The following is a 6,000-nucleotide window of genomic DNA, read 5'->3' on the forward strand; positions in this document are numbered from 1 at the left end:
TAAAATGAAGAAAAATTATTAAACGTATTGTGGACTGGGGAAAATGTATGTTTCATTTCTAGGTTGTATAGTATTGATGTACATACGTATATTTATATTGCCAGATTGCCTCACCTAATAGTTGTTTTCATCTAATTAAACATGCCTGCTGCTTTTATAATTTTATAATAGTCCTTCAATTGCTGCTGATTTCCTCTGCTTCTGCTCTAGTTAAATGTCTTTTTCTTTCTCACCTTGAAAAGGTTGATCCAAAGTTTCATACTTTCAGGCTCCTTCAGTTCTTAAACAAATACCTTTCATAAGAAATGTCAGACCAGTTTTTTTAAGGTAAAGATTTAGGCAAATTTATACCCCATTTGAACATCATCCATTTTCCAACCCATGTATAGGAGAAAAATTTCCAGACTCATCTTTGTATTCAGATTTCCTCCAGATGTGTGCACACTTTCTTTCCAACTCATCTACTTCTTTATTTCTCTTGATTTGACTAATCAAATCTATTCAGAATCCCTGTGACATGCATTGCACTTTTCCACTTCAATATTCCTGCTCACATGAATCCGCTTTTTAAAATGCCATCCTGTACACTCCATTCCTTCTCATCTTATCACCAAGTCAAAGCACACAGAATGCTTAAGCAAAGGAGACTTCCTTTTTGGTAAACGGAAACAATATTCCTTTCTCCGAAGTAACGAGAGCACCAACTTACAGAACTGCAGTTCCTAGAAATAATGTGGAGATACAACACTTGGTCTGTGAAATAACAAAAGTAACACATATTAAATAGCATTTAGAAGTCCTGATAAAATACACTAACAGGTAAATTCCTAGTCATATTTCTTCAAGCAGGATTTCATAGAATGGATCATTGACAATGGAATCCATGTTGTTCAGAGGATCTAATGAGACTGGCATTTCACCAAGCACATCGTGAGAAAACAGTCTATGACAATTTTGAAATATATATATATGGCCTGAATTATTAATTTTTTTCTTATATAGAAATTTTAATTTTGTAACTGAACAAACTCCTTTCTTTGTGTTAATTTCTAGAATTTTCAGGCTACAATTACTGTACTAACATTTTTCCTGGTTGTTATTTTACTGTCTTTGATGTCATATTTGCCGCATAGTTCCAATATTTTTATCTTGATATATTTTTAATTACTCCAGCCACCGTATTAATTTCCCATTGCTGTGTAACTAATTAGCACAGATTTTGTAGCTTAAAACAACACAAATTTATTATCTAACTGTTCTGGAGGTCACAGCCTAAAATGGGTCTCACTGGACTAGTATCAAGGTGTCAGCAACACAGCGTTTCTTTCAGAAAGCTCAGGGGATAATTCACATTCTTGCTTTTTCTAGCTTTAAAACTCTGCTCTTGCTTTTCTTCCTTGATAAGTGACTCCTTTCCACAATAGGAACCAAAGATGTCCAGCTATTGTTCTTGCTCTAACTCTGACTCTACTATCTTCCTCATTCTCTTTGAAAGGGTCATTGTGGTTACATTAAACGGACACTGTAATCCTATATCCAGTTTCAAGGTCAATTGCTTACCAAACTTAATTTGTTTGCAGTTGTTTTCCTTTTGCTTCCGAAACAACATACTCACATATTCTGGGGTTACTCATGCATATGACTATCTGGGATAGATGTTAATCTGTCCACAATATATCTAAAATTAGACTAAGTTTTAAACAAACATGTTGCATACAAAGTATAAAACAGGAACACATACAGTTGAATTGCAGTGTTCTTTGAAACATTTGATTTTTCTTACATTATAACTGGTAAAATCTATATATAATTTTTCTGAATTTTATTTGGTGTTTGATATAGTAAAGCAGGTTCATATTCGGTCATTAAATTCAAGCCTATCTTATTTAACCTCTATAATTTTATGGGCAGATGTAGAGAGTCTCTTGCCCTCATGCCTGGCTGTCTTCCCCAGGGACCCTCGGAGGGGATGGACTCCAGCTTCCCTCCCTGGCCCAAGAAGAACTCCCAGGGGCCGAAGACCACCGGAACCTAGCCACAGCCATGCTCAAGGCCTCTCTCCACACATTTGGACAGGCCTCATGCATGAAGGTACTGGCAGAGGAACCCAGATGTGTGTAATCCCATCAACGGCCAACATCCAGAGACTTAAAAGCAAGCTCTCAGAAGCGGTATCTTATAACTTACCTTTCCTTCCGGGAGAAACTTGCAACCTACTGAGAGCTTCCTGCTCACATGGGACAGTCTCGCAAGCTTCCCATGATGTATCTATATGCCAAAGCCAGTAACCAGCTGAATCTTATTCCCCTGACCCTGAAAGAGCCTCCAATGTGGCATCATTAGGAAGGCCGAGAAGAGAGAGACTTCTAAAAATCTCAGGGATAGGACGAGGTTATTGAGACCGCTAGAGCAACTCGATGAACAATGGGATTTTGTAATCCTGATCGTGATTGTGAATTTAATGGGAATATATGTATTTATATTTATAAATTTTTATATTAAATATGAATATTGGCTATGTAAAATGTTCAGTAGTATGCCAAATGGTATTTTTCTATGTATGATATCTCCTGTTTTACATTTCATCTAATATGATTTACATATAAAACTAGCAAAAAATGTATACAATGTTGAACTGTTCTAGCACTCATGATTTAAAGACTAATATATACACATTTTTTTTTTTTTTTGCTTCTGGGTCATACCCAGCAATGCACAGGGGTTACACCTGACTCATGATGCACTCAGGAATTACTCCTGGAGATGCTCGGAATAGAACCCGGTCAGATGTGTGCAAGGCAAACGCCCTACGCGATGTGCTATCACTCCAGCCCCTCCCCATAATCATGAAAACAGAGCTTTTTCCCCACTGTCATAAAGTTGCATTTTTCTACAAAATTTCCCCTAAATCAGAATGGTAGAGCTAAGGAGCAAGTGCTATTAATTTGTATGTGAAAAAAATTGTGCTCCCATTAACCACTAGGACTTACCAATTATATCAAATAACACATAATGCCTAATAAAAAACTTACATATAATTAAAACAGGGATGGATCACACCAATGTAGCCTGTAAAGAAACTCTCAAGAAAGGTATTCAGCAGTGCCACTTTTTCTGCTCTGTTTGAGCACTAATTCTGGAGTATATACTGCAAAACAAGACCCCTGTACACAATTTTTGCTTTTTGTTATCATCATAAAAACAACCATACTTTTGAAGATTTCTGATAGTGAAGAGAGAAACCAATGTAAGACTTTTGTTAAAAGAAAGTGGCTGACTCAAATTTTCAAAAACCAGGGGGTGTAAGAGCATCTGGGAAAATGAGAGAGCTAGATTTTTGTTAAAGAAAACATTGAACATTACATTAGTAGAAAGTACATAAAAACTGTTTATTTATTACATGAAATTTAATTCAATGATGAACAAATTAAATTTTAATTATAATATTATAATATCAATAATTAGGATACCTGTTTTCCAAATTGAATAGAGCTCAATAGACACATCATGACTCAGATTTACATTTGCTGCTATTATTTGAAAAGTGTGTAATACAATAATTTTAAAGTACAGCGCAATTCTGTATGCTCTGTTTCTATTACTGGTTGCATGACTACATAGCAATAATCAAAGTGGGATAGTGTGAAATAATATCCTAAGAACATGGTCTATCAAAGGCTGTTGCCATTAAAATCTCTGAGGTTATTTAAAGTCTTAATACCTAGGTTACAGTTTAGAGCATTGAAATAAATTAAGTCAAAATCATACTCGAATGCATAGGCACAGTTAATCACTAATTTCCAGGTTTAAGAATCTTTATTTAGGCTTTCATATCCAGGAGCAAGTAATAATCTGCAAAATCCATAGATGGAGTATTCCTTCCTTTCAAATGAACTGCTAATAGATAGATATTCTAAGCTTCTGATTATCCTCTTGAGTAACATATTAATTTCTTAAGCAGTTCATTCATTGCTTCATTTATATTTTGGTTTTGAAGCTACATCCAGTGGTGCACACTCAGGAGTCACTCCTGGTGGGGTCAGGGGTTCACATGAGGTGCCTGGGATTGATCCTGGGTTGACTGTGAGGGAGTCAAGTGCCTTGTGCACTGTACAACCTCTCGCCCCTATCCCACTTACTTCTGTAATTTAATTATCTTCATTTCAAAATCATACCCCACAGTTCATCTCAAAGTTTTTCAGGAACTCACACAATCTTATAATTAAGCCACTGTCATGTCTTTTAAAAATAATTGATCCATAACCCTATAATCCTGTTATTTAAAAAAAAATAGGTAATTCAAATTTTAAGGAAGTAGGAGGTTTGAAATTACAGAAATTGACATTTATATTAACAAACATTTGCTATCAATTCACCTTACACACAGTACAACTTTGTGAGGTAAAAAGTATTACTACTTCATAATAGGTAACTTGGATTAAAGAATGTATAAGACTTGGCATAGACAGCAAATCTTAGAGATAAAATAAAGGCATTTTGAACCATGTCAAACTAAGTTCAGGATTCGTTCTTGAACCCACTATACAATGGGAAGGCAGTATCTGGTAACAGAACCAGGGTTTTATTAACAGTTAAGGGGAACCTCAGAGGGAATAGTTTGCTTCGATGCTCTTATCTTTTTGCTAAAGACTAAATAAGACAGCCTGTAACAAGACCAGCAGAGAAATACAATATTCCCCTAACGCTGAGAGGCAGCTGCAGGAAGCATTTTGTAAACATATGGTATTTGTATAATTAATGTTTAAGTGGAGAATTAGCTTACTGTTACAGAATTACACTTAGAAAAGCTGAAGTTTACCAAGTTGAATTCGTAACTCTATTTTCTCTCCAAATTTGCCTATTCCTATTTTATCTGGTCTTCTTACAATTATGCAAAAGTTCTTGAGTTTATTTTTTAAAATGAAAATCCTCAAGGTCTTTGTGTTCACCCAGGCTCACCACATCCTATACTTCCGGGCTCCCCTTACTTTGAGTGCTACTGATATTTGAAGCGATAGTTATTGTCACCTTTGCCGTTGGAAGAGTAGCTGCCTTGTAAATGTCTCCATTAGCATGTTTTCTATTATCCTGATGGCTGACTCTGTCCAAAATACAAATATAATCACATCTTTCTTCTCTTGAAAATACATCAAAAAATTCTGATTAAAATAAAGAACTTCACTGTACAGAATAATCCATAACCACATTTTAAAATATATATAATTAAATTTTATATTATATAATATATACCTTATCCCTTACCTACCTGTGTTCACTCATATCTCATTTAAATTTAAAATTAAAATTAAATAAATCTATAATCAGAGAAATCTATAATTTCTTCTTTGCCTCTGAACATTTATATGTGTGATACACTTTATCAGGGATTCTTAGAAACTTATTTTCCTGGACATATTCTTTAAGGAACCATGAAAGCATTATTCTTCTTATGAATGGCTTACTCCACTCTCCAGCCACAATATAAATATTACATTGTGTGTTTATTTATATCTCGGTGTCTAAGAATTAATTGCCATATATGGTGATACTCTGAGAATAAGAAGTTAGGATTAGCTGACCAAGAAATAAATGGTGCTTCTATTTTTGCTATAAGTTTAAGGAATTTCTTAAATCTTTGGATGGATAGTGTATCAGGAAGGTTGATTGTCTATCTCTCAGCCAATATGGGATGATCCTCATGACCACTTATGTTTGCCTAAGCTTCACAGGGAGTGATCGATGAACACAGATATGGGAATCAGCCCTGGCACAGTCCATTCTAGCTCTAGTAAGAAAACAAAACTAAACCAAAGAGAAAAACAGGACATTCATAAGTTCAAACTGTATCCAATATTTTTTCTCTGTGTTTATTAAATTTTTCCTTCAATTACATCAATAAACCCCCTTTGCTCTGTAGTTCATTGTTCATTCTCCCCATGCCACATAATTCAATTTTAGAATATAATACAATCACTTAAGGCTACATTGATAAACCATGAG

This window comes from Sorex araneus, chromosome 1 (genome assembly GCF_027595985.1).
Source record: "Sorex araneus isolate mSorAra2 chromosome 1, mSorAra2.pri, whole genome shotgun sequence".
Taxonomy (NCBI): domain Eukaryota; kingdom Metazoa; phylum Chordata; class Mammalia; order Eulipotyphla; family Soricidae; genus Sorex; species Sorex araneus.